This window comes from Sminthopsis crassicaudata, chromosome 2 (assembly GCF_048593235.1).
Source record: "Sminthopsis crassicaudata isolate SCR6 chromosome 2, ASM4859323v1, whole genome shotgun sequence".
Taxonomy (NCBI): domain Eukaryota; kingdom Metazoa; phylum Chordata; class Mammalia; order Dasyuromorphia; family Dasyuridae; genus Sminthopsis; species Sminthopsis crassicaudata.
Window position 1 is genome coordinate 644,710,450 of NC_133618.1, and position 16,541 is coordinate 644,726,990.

Here is a 16,541-nt window from a genome sequence, read left to right on the forward strand (position 1 = left end):
CCAATGTTTGTCAAATAAAGAGTTTTTATCCCAGAAAAAAAAAAAAAAAAAAAAAAAAAAAAAGGTCCTCAGAGCTCATCTAGCCTTAAACCTTTCATTTAAATAATAAGGATACTTAGGCTGAAGGAATGTAACTGACTTATTCTAGTTCATACATTTCAGTCTCATAAGTAGAATCCAAACCCCAATAATCTGCCCCTGATTTTGTTTCATTTTTTTCTGTACTACCTTACCTCTCTTTTCTCAAGAGCTCACCTGAATTACAAATAGTTGAAGTTAAGATTACCATACATCATGGGAGGGACGATGAAAGTACACTTGCAGAGCACCCAAATTTCTTTTATTAGAGTCCTAGGCTTCTAATGGAAAATAATTGTAGTTAAGCTGTCTTTAATCATTGTATGGCTTTCCCCTAGGCATCAATAATAGGAGGTTTGTGTGGGTTGAAGGGATATCCTACAAAACAAGAAAAATAAACTTCTTCCTAATTTTTCAAAGGTAATATAAATGAATCACTATTAATAATCAAAACCTTGGGGGCTGAGTGTACTTCTTTGTATATTTAGCTGTCCTTTCAGTCTGAGAATTACAGCATCTATCATGTTTGCCGCCATTGTGAATTCTCCCACTTAAGACCAAGACTTTTACTGGAGTCATATTTCTAACCCTTTGGTTAGAACAGAGCAGGCAGGTTCCCACCAATATGTATGCAAATCACAGCTTACATGTTTCTCTTAAACAGAGGCTGTGAGAAACTGGAAAAACCTCGTTGTCAAAAAAATCTCCTTGTTCTTAAAGAGGACTTCCTTCAGGTCCTTTAACTTTGAAGAAAAGGATTGAAACCAGAGGAGAAAGCTGAAAGGAAAAAGGAAGGGGAAAAAAAAAAAAAAAATATATATATATATATATATATATATGAATATGGAGGATTGAGGAGAAGTAAGAAGCTCTTAAATGTGATTTTTTTATTCTAATTTAAAAGAGAAGGTTTCTAAATATATCATAATGCATATAATTTAGAGTTTTTATTTATTCTATATTTTATCTAAAATTACCTGAGAGAAACACAATCATACTTCTGACTAATTATACATAAAATTCTTAATTTTCAATACATTAAAGGTACTGTGAGTTTATGAACAGTCAAGAAAAAATTACTTAAAAATCCTGATGGGAATATCTACTAGCTGTGTGTAGTACGATTAAGGAATCTACTTAATCTCTCTATATGTCCCAGATGGTTTTTGGAGACTACACATTGTAGAGAAATTGCTATTTTATAGCATAGAGAGAGTAGATACATTGAGGTTTCCTATAGTGATGATATGAATCACTGCTCATATTGCCCCCCCAACAAAAAAAAAAAAAAAAGTGAACATTCTTATCATTCCATAGAATTCCATAGAATAATAAATGTAATAAGCAGGACTGTGATATTTTTTTAAAACTGAAAATTCATACACATATACACATGCCTCCCCCCAAAATTGGGAAAGTTATTAATTTCTTTTTCTAGCCATCACTTCTTTAAAATGAATATTTTTCTTATTTTTTAAAATGCTCCAATTTTTTAAAATTTTGAAACATGAACAATCAGGAATGATTTAATGTGAGGTAAATACTTGGGAAAGAACTTGAAACCATATCATATGAACATGTATAGGAGGAACTGGAGATATTTATTCTTGTGAAGGAAAATATAGTGAGAAGGGGTATACTATAAGTTTTCAAATCCTTCCTTGAAATGTTGTCACATTGAATACAGATTCTATGGTACAAAGGACAGAGATAGGAAGGAAAAATTAATATAAGTAAGAAGGTTTACTTTTAATATAATAAATGCCTTTATAACACTAAACTCTGCTGAAAAAGTAGAGAGTCGCTTTGTGAAATGAGCTGTAAATAGAGGTTCATAGGGATCAAGCAGAGGACTACTGGGATAAGTACATTATATAAGGGATTTAAACATCAAATGAACTATATGTTATATGAACTCTAAGAATTATTCCACTTTAAGTAAATATTTAAAATATTCAATATTGGAGAAATTAACAATTTGCCTTTTAATCCGGTTATTTGCCATTTCTTTTTTTTTTCAGTTCTGAAATAAAAGTTTTTAGCATTTGAGACAGTATATAGTCTTATCTCTGTGATGTATAAGGATCAATTAAAAATGGATTGCTTGATAGTCATATTTTTCACAAATATTTAATTGGCCCAGACTTCTGTCAGTTCTCTTTGGTAAGTAACAGTAGTTACCAAAGCAACCTGGTATCAAAGGACAGTTTTTTCTCTTTTTTTTTTTTTTAACACCAAGTACAAACACAGAGTCATTTATTCTTTCCTACCTAAGACCTTGTTCTTCCAGTAACATATATAGACAAATTGTTCTCATCATAACAGAATGGACCAAATGACATTGCACATATTCATGCAAAAAAAGTCATTGAGAAAAAGTATCAGACAGTGCTGAGTTAATTATATGCAATTTCAAGGTCCTATAAAATTACCTAGCTATAAAACTAATGAGAGCTCCTATTTAACTAAGTTCTTCATTAGTCCATCATATCTCCAACTAAACAAAACCTACATGCAGAATCAAGAATAGAAAGGAAACAGTATGTCTCCTAGACTTCCTTTATCTTTTTCTATCTCATTCAATCCCCAATCCCATTCAACTCCTATCCTTCTGTTTATAATAGTTCTTGGCACTTCCGGTAAAAACATGTACTTTTGTTGTCTTAGGGCAATTATATTTTGTAATTGTTAAGAAGCCATTCTAATGACTCTAGTTATTTTCAGTATCAATAATAAATAATACTGAGATTAACAAATCATAGACATAAAATAGCAAGAAACTTGAGTCACAGAGTCTAATCAAATTACTTTATTTATGAACAAAATTTAAATTGTCATGATTTCCTTCAAAAAATATTACTACCAAGTAATGAATATGTTTTAAGATATTACTATTTTCTGGGTAAAAGCTGACATATAATGTCAGAACACAAGAAGAGTAAATCATAGCATTTGAATCAACACATTTCAATAAAGGAGAGCTCTGAATAACAGGTCAAGATGGTCTCAGTAAAACAATAGTTAGGAAATTTCCATAGTCTTGTATTTAAGCAAATAAGTTCATTGGAGAGAATGGGCAAAATTTCTGTGTGCCATGCCCAATGGCTAAATTAGGAAAAATTAATGAGAAAGAAAGGAGAACAAGTAGAAAGACTACTAGTTATGGTCAAATTCATAGTTTAAATGTCAAGTTTAATCATTTATATATTTTTTAAAGTGAGATGTTTTGCTTTGATTTACGGTATAAAGGACCATCCATAAATTAAATTGTTCAGATTTAGCAATTATCTTTGATTTCTATTCAACTTGCATATAAAAACATAAATTTAAGAACTTAAACTGTGTCAATCATTTTCTCTTTTCAAAGTATGACATGAAACTCTAAAACATCTAAATTAATCAATAAGTCTGGATTCCTTACAGTGCTTCTGGAAATACTTTCATGTGGCTAATAACTGCAATTATAAAGTTATTATTGATAAACCTATTCATTCATTAAACATACATTCATTAAAGGCATACTCAATATTTTCTAGGTGTAAGAGGCATTGTGGGTGGCACAAGAAGAATATGACCATTCTTGAAGAAGAGATGTCATTCAAATAATTGTGATAAAAGGTGAATTATGGTCATATCAGAGACACAAGTATTCTGACAAGATGAAAATTCACTTCCAGGAGAAAGCAAATCAAATATAGATGCATGGAGTTGGTAGAACAGCTGAGTCTTCAAGAATAGGTGTAATTATCAATTGGCAATCATAGATGGAGGGCATGCTAAGTAGCAGTAAGGTAGAAATTTTGTTCTGGGAATGATAAGGATTCAATAGTAGCAATAGCTTAGGGTATTTATAGTGAGCAGAGACATGAAATTAAGGATGGAAGATAAAGTCAAATCATGGAAAGATTTTTAGCAATTTAGTATTTCTTTAGTAAGCAATCGATATGATGAAAGTTGTGAATGAACTGGAGGAAAAAGTGACTTGTGACGGAAAAGTAAGGTACCTGGGAAGCTATTGAAATCATAATGCATTCCAGGTGATGTGAATATAAACTAGAATAGTGAAAATTAAAAGAAAAAGAAAGCATGCAGTCAACAGAATAAAGGAATATTGGATTGCTATTGAGTAGACATTAGGATGGATCAAAGAAAAAAGTAAATAACTATTTTAAAATTATTGAGTAAATGGATAGAGAAATGTCAGTTTCATTGCATGATACTGTAAAGCTAAAGGAAGAACAGTTTTTTTTATTATTATTATTATTGTTTATTGTGATTTAGATGTGGGTGAATTTTGAGTTCACTTTGAGACTAGTTTTCAAATATTGGTAGACATGAAGTCCAAGCTATTATAAAAGAATAATCCATGCTTAAGAAAAGATATCTGCTGGGGGAGGACTTGAAATTTATCCACACTGAATTAATATTTTAAGTTCAGAGGAATAAATTAAACTTCTAAAGGAGAGAGAATAGAAAAAAAAAAAAGATTCTATAGATAAAATTCAGAATCTTGAACAAGGACTGAAAAGAGGGAACACATAAGAAGCAAACAAGATATAACATAATGGAAACCATGATCTTGAAGTGTGATAGAAAGCATGATTTAAGAAATCTGCAAGTCTAGAAGAAATTTTAATAATATTTAATATAACAAAGAAGTGAAAGAAGGGTCTTTGGAGTTTGCCATTTAAGAACACTGGCCTCAGTCTCAAAAAATAGTTTCAGATAGGGCTGGTGAAAATGGTGGTGGTGAGGAGACAAGATGACAAGGAGTTAAGGAATGTATTGTTAAGAAGGAAAGACAGCCAGCAGGAGATTATTATTGCAAGAAATTTGTCAGGGAAAGAAAGGAAAAAAAAGGAGGGAGGGAGTGGCCTATCAAAGGGATAAGCTAGGTCATATAAAAGTTATTTATTTTTGGGCTATATGTGGTTTCTAATGGAAGAAAAAAGTGGAGATAGTTATGGAAGAAGTAGGACAGAAACCTATAAAAAGCTTGTTTCACTTTAACAAATAATTGTCTTAAACAACTGAAGATATATATTACCATTTCTTGAATTGATTAGTAATTGCACTCTGATTTGAACATGAGACAGTGCTCAGTTTTCAGCCTTAAGGTATATTTGAAACTTCCAAGTAAAATGTGCCAGTAAATGTCTGGCAAACAACTTGTGATCTTAGAGAGTCACCTAGAATAGAGATGTTAAATGACTTACAAATGTGTCATAATAATATGTGTCAGAAGCACAAAGTGAATCTAGGTCTTCGTGACTTGTAAGTTCTATAATCACTCCTCTATAATCTATAGATAGAAATACAGATGAACACACACACACACACACACACACACATACATTCTTTATGTACCTATTTATGTGATTCTCTTATTTTATGACCATGAGCACCTCTCAGTGTGGAACCTCCTTTCAACTATGCTGATCAACAACTCCTCTTGCAATTTATAATCTTAGAAACTTTCTTTGGTACTAGGAGGCTGAGAGACATTTTCAGAGAAAATAATTAAACCAAGACTCTCTTTATACAAGATTAGTTGTTTTGTTTTTAAACATTTAATTTTTCAGAATACATGTTAAAATGATTATAATGTATAATTATGTGTGTGTGACATATGGAAGTTTTTCAATTATTCATTTATGTCCTACCTTTTATGACCTCATAGCCCAAAGCACATCAGGATCTTCTATCCTCCAGTATGTCCTGAATGTGTCCAAATTCACATTGTAATTACTTCCATGATACTATAGATCCTTCTCCTCTGCCATTCTATTTTCCTTTTGTCTTTAATCATTCCCCCAAATCAGAATCTGTTCCAATGACCCCTATCTTCTTATTATATGGTCAAAGTTTTAAGATTCATTATCTCACTTTTCAATGAATAATATGAATTAATTTCTTTAAGAATTGACTAGTTTGAGCAGTCCAAGTCACTCTAAAAAGTCTTTTCTAACACTAAAATTTTAAAATATTAATTGGAAAGCACTCAGCTTCCCTTTTCACACAATTCTCTCAGGCATAGATTATGCCTGGGAAAACACAGCTTTGACTTCATGGGCTTGTCTGCAAAGTAAAGCTTCTGTTTGTTGTTGCTACAGAGGTTGTTGTTTGCTTGCTTTTTCTGTATGCTGTATAGGTTTGTCATAGTTTTATTTCAAGGTACCAAACGTCTTTTAATTTCATGGCTGCAGTTGCTCTCTACAGTGATCTTAGAGCCTAAAAATATTAAATCTAACAGTGCTTCTATTTCTTTTCCCTTTATTTGCTAGGAAGTCTGAGACCAGTTGCCAAGATTATAGGTTTTTTTATGTAAATTTTCCAACCAGATTTTCCAATCTCCTCTTTCCCCTTCATCAAAAGGCTTCTCAATTATTATTCACTTTCTGTCATAAGAATGGTATCATCTTTATATCTGAGGTTATTGATATTTTTCACCTCAAGCTCTTGATTCATTTAGCCTGATATTTTGCATGATTAACTCTACAAGTTAAGTAAATAAGGTGACAAGATATAGTTTTGTCATATTCCTTTTTCCAATCTTAAATCCATAACTTGTCCTATATTCATTTTTAACTCTTGCTTGACTTTCACACAGGTAATTAAGGAGACAAGATTATCTAGTAGTCCTATCATTCTGAGGACTTACAACATTTTGTTGTGATTCACCATCAAAGACTTTAGTTAGTCAATGAATCAGAAGATGCATTGTGGTTCTGTTTCTGTTTCTGTTTCTGTTTTGTTTTGTTTTCCTGGAATTTCCTTGCTTTTTTCCCATAATCCATTGAATATTGCCTGTTGAGATGATGGAGAGGATGGTGGAGAGACTTCAAAGGGCATAAAAGCCTTTTGGCTGTAGAAATTCTGCTAACTCTTCTGAACAGGTTTGTCCATCCCCCCATAGCCGGGCAGTCTTTTGAGAAATTAAGAGACAGGACAAACTTTTGCTATCTCCTGTATTTACAAGCACCAATTAGTGCCTTGGAATGAAGAAAATGCCTTAATGTTTAGTCCTTAGTTTTAGATTACCCCTACCTATTTGCTAAGGCATATATAGTATAGGCATATATTATGATAGGTTAACTTTGACCATATGCAGTTGCATGATGTCCTTGGAATCACAAACATGACAGAATCCTGTCATATACTATTTGACATAAACTAGAATGGTAATAGAGAAATATAAATATGGCCATGCTTCACTTTTCCAAATTTGTTGGCATATTGAGTACGGAACTTTAAAAGCATCATCTTTTAGAATTTTAAATAACTTAGCTAAAATTCTGTCATCTTCACTAGCCTTATTGTTAGCAATGCTACTTAAGATTTAGTGGACTTCATTCTCTAGGACAACAGACTTTAAATCTATAATCACACCATAGTGGTTATTAGTGATTTTAAAATCTTCTATGTACTGATGTCATTTCTTCCTAGTTTCCTCTACTTATTTTAAATATCTAACAATTTTGTTTTATGATGTCATTTTGTAGGACATTTTCTTTTGATATCTCTGATTTTCTTTAGAAATCTTGTCTTTACCATTATATTTTTATCAATTTCTTTGCATTGCTCATTTAATAAAACTTTGTTACATCTCCTTGCTAACCTCTGGGATTCTACATTTAGTTGCAGATATATTTACCTTTCTCCATTACCCTTATATTTCCTCAGCCATTTTGCTTTCTTGTTTTTTATTTTCTTTGGTATGTATTTGTTGTTGTTGCTGCTGGTGTTCTAGTACAATACTGTGAACCTGTAGGTCCATATTTCTTATGTACTTGTTTTGTTTTAACTGACTGTAAAGTTTTTCCATTTCTGGATGCAAAGTATGTAATCAATCTAATTTCAATATTGTCTAATTGGTGATACATGCATAGAACAACCTTTTGAGTTGTTGAAAAAGAATGTTTGCTATACGGAATATCTGTCCTACTTCATGTTTTAATTTTGTAATCAATTTGTCAAACTTACATGTTATCCAATATTAGGTTCTTACTAAGTGCTAATGAGATAATGAGATATTAGGTTCTTACTAAGTGCTAAGTTGGTACTTAACAGTTCTCTAGTTCTGGTCTTTACTAAGAGTTTAACCTCTTTGAACTCCTGGGGATAACTTGCTGTATTCTGCTAATATTTTATTTAATATTTTTACATCAATATCCATAGGAAAATCAGTCCATAATTTTCTTCCACTGTTTTCATCCTATCTGTTTTAGGTAATAGCACATATCAGTCTCATAAAAAAAAAAAATTTGATAATACTCCTCCTTCTTTCCCTATTTTTTTCTAAATAGTTTACTTAATATTGGAATTAATTGTTTAATTTTAAATGTTTGGCAGAATTCACATATACATCCAACTGGTCTTGGAGTTTTTCCTTAGGTATTTGATTAATAGCTTTTATAATTAATTTTTATAAAATAGGATTATTTAAGTAATTTATTTTCTCATGGTAATCTGGGAAATCTATATTTTTGTAAGTATTCCTCCATTACACTTAGATTATTGTAATGTGCTGTTGTCTCCAGAAACTGCCAAGAGCCACTCCAACTCTGACCTAGAGTTGAGACTCTTCTTCCTCCAGAGAGCAGCTTCAAGTATGGCCCAGACAAGACTCTCTCTCCTCCAGAGAGCTGCCTCAAGTCCTCCCAGAGAATGGGCGTGGGATAACGCAAGGGCTTCTGGGAAAAATTACTTAAACCAATGAATCTGCTCCTCCTAAGCATGCAAGCTCCTCCCCAGGAGTTCAAAGGGGTTAAACTCCTAGTAAAGACCAGAACTAGAGAATTGTTAAGTACCAACTTAGCACTTAGTAAGAACCTAATATCTCATTATCTCATTAGCACTTAGTAAGAACCTAACAATCCAATCCTATTTTTATTTTTTTATTTTATCATTCCAAACCCTTATGATAAATGTGATGTCTTTTGGGTGGTATTTCCAGGAAATTTTGAATTTCTAGGAAATCTATGAAAATCTTATCAACTTTGGCCATTTTTTCATCAGTGATTAAAGAATTGATTTTTATTGCCGAACTATTAGTTGATGTGCCTTGTGTTTGAACAGATATCAATCTGTCCTTTTTAGAATTACATCCTAGTATTGCTTTTTTTCCACCATTTTTTGACTATGAGGGCAAATTTTTTTTTTATTCTTTTTTTTCCAAGAAACTAATGTTTATTTTCCACCAGCATTTCCTCATTATGATTAGAGTATCTGGAGTAAAACATAAGACCCTCTGTTTTCTGCCTACTTTGTGGCCTAAGAAGTAAGAGCCATAGTAGGCTGAGCATTCCAGTCCAGTCTAGGGCCCAGATGGCACCTGTAATCCTTCATATCAGTTAACTATCTCCAGTTGAGCAGTGTCGATTTCTGAAGCAGGTACAGTTCATTCACCCTGAAACTCACCCTTTGTCACTATCTTCTCAGTTGCAACATTCTCTTCCTTTTTTATCTCCTCTGGATCATTGTGGAAGTAAAGATCAGGTATAACCTCTCACAAGTGTTAATGGGAGATGCATCTAGCACCTCAGATCCACCATGTGAACTCCCTAATTGTTACATATAATGGCAATATCCACCTGGAAAGCTAGGAAATCTGTCTTGCATAATGCAATGACTGGGACATCTGCACAGGGATCAGTGACCACCAGATGAGGTTCCCTGAAAGGTGCCTGGATCTAGTTGGTGAAAATTAAAAATTAAATATATATTACAATAGAAAAAAAGGGGAGTGTTGTAAAGAACCTTCTTGGCCATGTAAAAGCTACTTCGTTTCTTCTAGGGGATTCTTGTCCTCAGTGGTATAGGTAGTGATAAATGAATTAAATTCACTTGTTCCCATGCTTTTAAGTTTATTGATACAGAAAATATCAAGGCTTAATCTTTCCAGCTATTTGATCACATCGAGCTTAACTTGCCTCATATGTCTTATGTTACAAGCTCTTATGCATTACATTTTTTTTAATTTAAAATTTTATTTTTAGGTTATCAATGTACATTCTTTTTCTACATGTTTCCACATAAATCATGTTGGGAGAGAAAAATCAGACCAAATGAGAAGTCACAAGAAAGGATAAAAAATGTAAATATGATATGCTTTGTTCTATCTTCTGTCTCCATATTTCTGGATGCATATGGCACTTTCCATTCAAGGTTTATTTGGAATGTCTTGGATCACTGAACTGTTAGAACAGCAAAGTTTATAATAGTTTATAATCACATAAGTTTTCTATCATTGTGAATACTTACTTCCTAGTTCTGTTTCCTTCACTCAGCATCAGTTCATGTAACTCTTTCTAAGCTTTTTTGAAAGCATCCTTCTCATCATTTCTTATAGAATAATAATATTCCATCATGTTCATATACCATTATTTATTTAGCCATTTCTGAATTGATGGTTATCCACTCATTTTTTCAAATATTTGCCACCATAAAAAGGGCTACTAAAAACATTTTTGTACAGGTGGGTCCTTTAACATTTTTTTATGATCTCTTTGGCATATAAACCCAGTGGTGGCCCTGTTAGTTTAAATATTATGTTTTATAGCTCCTTGAGCATAGTTCCGAATAGCTCTCCAGAATGATTTGATCATTTCCAACTCTACCAATAATGTATTAGTGTCTCAATTTTCCCACATCCCTTCCAGCATTTATTATTTATTTTCCTGACATCTTAGCCAATCTGATGGGTATAAGTTGGTATCTCAGAATTATCCCTAATCAATAGTGATTTAGAACTTTTTTTTCTAATTATTATAGGTAGTTTTAATTTCTTCCTCTGAAAATTGTCTATTTACTTTGACTATTTATTAATTGGGGAATAACTATTCTTATAAATTTGACTTGGTCCTCTATATATTTTAGAAACAAGGCCTTTATCGGAAACACTGCCTGTAAAAATTGTTTTACAGTTTTCTGTTTACCTTCTAATCTTGACTGAATTGATTTTAATTATACAAAACCTTTTTAATTTAATGTAATTAAAATTATTTACTTTGGATTTCATAATATTCTCTATTTTTTATTTGTCATAAATCTCTCCATTCCCCAATTATCTGAAAGGCAATTTACCCCTTTATCTCCTAATTTACTCATAGTACCATCCTGTATGACTAAATCATGAACCTATTTTGACTTTTACTTAGGATAGGATGTAAGATGTACTTCCTATGTAATATTCATTTTTACAGCATTGGTCTTTTCTTTATTTACCAGATGTATCCACAGCAAATGTATGTATGTTTCTTTTTTTTTTTCTTTTTTTTCTTTTCTTTTCTTTTTTTTTTTTTTTTTTTTTTTTTGTCTTTGGCCTTGCTGCTTCATTAATACTAGAGCTACTGGTAGTTGCCCTTCACTTTTCCCCAGTAGAATATTGAACACCTTCTAACTTGAGGGATTAATCTTCCAGTATTGTATATTTTATCATTTTGGTACTGTCCATAGAATTTTCTTACTAGAGATAATGGAGTGATTTGTCATGTCCTTCTCCAGAGGATTAACTTTTTTTCAAAATTCTCCACTATGTCGTATACACCTTAGGTAGGCCTGCACAGCATAGTTCATAATTTCATTGAGTCAATGATTTAGCAGAAGGTTCATATGTATGTTAAACCATTAAATGTCAAAGTCTGGACACTAATATTTGGAGGGTGACAAGGCTTAGGATCTGAAAGGAAACTGAATAAGTTGGAAAATAAACTTGCCTTTTTGAAAATTTTAGGTTTTTCATATAACAACCCCAAACCTCTTTGTCTCCTCGCCTTTAAAGGGTTTCATGTTACTAGTATCAATAGAGTGGATTTCATATTTCAGGGGAAATTATGCATATATTAAAATGCATTTAGTTTGTAAAGTTTCCAATAAAATATTTTTTTTGGAAATTTTTTAAATTGTTGAACAAAATGATGTATTTTATTTTATGAGTAAATCTACTATTTTAAAAAATAGTACATGAAAAAAGTAATATAACTGGGGAAATTTAGGGAAACTATGTCTTTATACAACTTTTATATTTTATATTTCAATGGTACCTTTGAAGCTTACAATCTGATGAAAAGATGACTTTTTTACATTTAAATAGCATTTCATAGAGTTACCATTTGTATTTATAATTTATCCCTTCTTATAGATTTTTATAATAAATATTTGTCTGATTCTAACAATGTGGAAATAGAGAGCTATTTATTAATAAGTGATGATCTAAAACCACCCAGAACAAAGTCATGAAGCTTTCATATATACTGCTTTTGCATCTTATTCCAAAACTCAGACCTTTGGCCCTGGATTGAATGCCAGCAACTGGGAATACTCACGTTTTATACTACAGACACTAATTAAAATGTATTAAGGCAAGACTATGTATTGATACATTCTCCCTAGGCATCTAATTTTGTTATACATTTCTGTTCTAGAACATAATAAGGCACAACATAATAAGAGCAGGTAACCCTGAAAGCTCATATTTGTTAGAACCTATGCTTAATTTTGCATTGCATTTCCATCTTCTTCTTATTTCCATTTCATTACTAACATATGGAAATGGGAGATCAAAAGAGAGTGTCTTCTTCAGCTATAACAAAGATAGATAACTTCAAGTTAAGAAAAAAAGTAAGGCAATGAGAGGACACTATTATTTAAGGAAATAATAGTACTGGTTATTTTTTTTAAATGTGGCTCTTTAAATTCATAGACAAAATTCTTTTTATAGTAGCATATTGATAACCCTAAATTAGATAGCATTGACAAAAGTAAAAAAGACATTCCTATTTGAAAACAAGAATTTCAGAGAACAAAACATAAGAAAGGAGTCAGCAGTAAAAAACATGAAATAACTATATGTATGTATGTATCCAAATATATACAAATATACATGTTACATATATGTGTATGCATATGCATGCATAAAAATACACCAAAAAGCCATATGTCAGTAAATGAAAAAATACTGTTGAGGAACTAATGCTAAGTGGAATCTTTGACATCTTAATCTTCACTGAGGCTTGATAGAATATAATTTGACTAAAACATAGCTTTGGATGATTATACCAAAATTCATGGGAAAACCAGAACTGATTCATAAGAGTTTACTGTTAAATTTTTGGTAGCAGCATTTACACCTCAGGAAAAAAAATTGATAATAAGCAGGACTAGATTTATTGTTCTGTTGGTTGTCTACACCTCAGAAAGTGATGGAGAAATGTTCATAATGCAGATGAAACTTAAGAATGTGTCATATATATATATAAGAGAAATTAAGCAGTAGTTATTACATTAGTGGTTTACACAGTAGGGTACCAAGCTAGGAAAAAATAAATGGATAAGAAGTTTGGGAGACACATAATTAACCTGAAACAAAAGCATGAATTAAATTTTGTAGTTATCAGTTGAAGCTTTTTTTTTGTCTCTATCTCTTTTTTTATCTCTGCCTCTCTGTGGCTTTCAGTAAAAAAAAAAAAAAAAAAAAAAAGCAAACAAACAAACAAACAAGCAAAAAACAATAATAATAATAATTAGTGTAACTTCTTGATTGGGGCAGGGGTGGTGGTAAATATGACAACACTAGAAGAAAATAATGACTTCTAATAATACAACAGAAGAATAAATTTGGTTACATGCATTGGAGATTTTTTACAAACTAGAATTCAAAGCATTCACAGAAAAAAACTATTTGGACTGAAGTGCAAAAGAAAAATTGCCACTTTTGAAAGAATATATGCTCAATAGTGATATGAGAGACAAAGGGAGAAATAATTTCAATATAAGAAAAACTATCTGAAGAAACTAATATGGACCCAAGGAACTCATTAATGAATGTCGATTATAAACAGGAATCTAGAGAAAATAGAGGCAATGCCAAGCCTCAGGGAAGAAACATGAATGTGAAATGTACTTTTTAAAGTGATGCCATCACTTAATCACAATTGCCTCTAAAAATAAAAAAAATAAAAATAAAAATATTGGAATTTCTAGTTCATAATTAGCTGAATTTTACAAAGAAATTTCAAGATAATAAAATGTTTTCTTTAAATTCTTTTGAAAGAAATGGAAAATTAGCAAAGTGAAATATATTATATACAAAATAATATCAATTTTCTGGGATAACCAGCTGTAAATGACTTTGTTATTCTCAATAATAGAATCATCCACAACTACTCTGATGGACTAGCAATGAAAATTCTTATCCAGACCCAGAGAAGCTACTGTTTTATTCTAAACATAGGTCAAATCATTCTCTCTCTCTCTCTCTCTCTCTCTCTCTCTCTCTCTCTCTCTCTCTCTCTCTTTCTTCTCTCTCTCTCTCTCTCTCTCTCTCTCTCTCTCTCTCTTTCTTCTCTCTCTCTCTCTCTCTCTCTCTCTCTCTCTCTCTCTCTCTCTCTCTCTCTCTTTCTGTAATTTAATTTTTCTTTAAGGTTTTTATTTTTATTGGGGCAGAAGATCTATGGTTTCTTTCACAACTTGACATTTTTTCCCCTGAGGCAACTGGAGCTAAGTAACTTGACCACAGTCACACAGGTAGGAAATGTTAAGTATCTGAGGTAAGATTTGAACCCAGATACTCCTGACTTCAGGGCTGATGCTCTATCCAGTGTATCACCTAGCTGCCCCCACAACTTGACTTTTATGGAAATGTTTTACATAACCTCACATGTGATTTATCAATTGTGGCTGGGGATAGGAGAGAACTGAAAACTGAAAAATCTTAAAAACAAATGTTAAAAAAAAAAAAAAAAAGTCTTGAATGTAACCAGGGCAAAATAAATAAATAAATAAATGTTTTTTGAAAAACTTGCATTGAAAATGAAAGAAGGAAAACACCTGACAAGTAGATTATAACCAAAATAATTAGGATGTTAGAAAAGTTTTTAGTTTATGTTTAATAAAATCAAGACATGTACACTAAAAGTTTATGTCTCAAGATACTGAACAGGAAGTTATTATTTTAGAATCACTGCCAGTGATATTTGAAAGATTACAGATAATGGAGCAGTAACACAAGCTCAAGAAGAAAGAATGTATTCATTTCTGAAAAGACAGAATAGAATCAAGACTGAAAATTATCTAACAATTAATATGAATTTGATTCTTGAGAAAATTCTATAATAAAGTCTTAAAAAGATGATAACTAAATATTTACAATTAAAAAGTGATTGTGAATAACCATTGTTGCTTCATTAAAAATAGTTCTTGTAAGACTAAGATCATTTTAAATTTTTTTTGACAAGAATGTTAAGATTAATACTGTGCATATAATTTGTCTATAATTTCACAAAGATGTTAATATATCAAATATTCTTGAAAAGATAGATTTTTGGGATATAATAATGATCTACAAATATAAATTGAAGTCAAATAAATGAGAGATGTTTTGAAAAATAATTAATAGTTATGAAAATGTGATATAGTAGCTATAATAATTAATACAATAGGCGGCAGAGACAAGATGGCGGACAGTAGGCACATCTCCCTCTGAGCTCCTCCTAGTGTCCCTCAGATCAACACCAGATCAAGCCTCTGAACTGGTTTTGGAAAGACAGAACTCACAAATATTTGGAATATACAAATTACCAGAAGAAGATACTTTGGAAAAATGTCAGAATTACTTCAATTGGTCAGTGAGTGAGGCTGCAAAGCCCAGATGCAGCACAGGGAGCCAGGACAGGGATCCAGAGTATTACAAGACACTTAGGCTACTCTGTCCTGGTTTCAAGCCAGTGTTTCAGCACATTAGCCGTGAGAAACCCAAAACAAATACAAAAGGAAAATAGTAAGCCTCTGAAATTCAGAAAAAAGTGGGCCTGGCCATGTCTACCCAGCATTGGAAGTCAATCAGAAGCACCCAAGGCAACCTAAAGCAGCTGTTGATCCATTGACCTAAGAGCAGACCACAACATTTAAGAAAATGAGCAAAAACCTAAAAAGAACTCTGGCCATATGCAGCTTTTATGAAGAAAGAGAGGAATAGATCCCAAACTCTAAGGATTGTAAAGGCAAATCATTTCCAGATGAAACACCAAAGGGTGATATAAAAGGATCTTAAAACAGAGTTAGAAGAAAAATTGGGAAAGGGAACGAGATTTTTGCAAGAAGGTTTGAAAAAAAGAAAAGCAGAAATTATCTGAAGAAAACCTTAAAAATAGATTTGATGAAATGAAAAAAGCATATAATTCCTTACCAAATAGACATGAAAAACAAACCAATTTATTTATAAACAGAATCTGTGAAATAAAAAAAAAAAGGTACTGAACAAAATGCCACATTTAAAAATTAAATTGGCCAAATGCAAAAGGAGATAAAAAAGCTAACAAGAAAATGCTTCACCAACAATTACAATGAACAAATGGAATGAATGATGTAATGAGATTTCAAGAATAAGTCAAACAATTTTTTTTTTTTTAAAGATTAAAAAAAAATAGAAGAAAACATAAAATACCTTATTGGAAAAACAACTG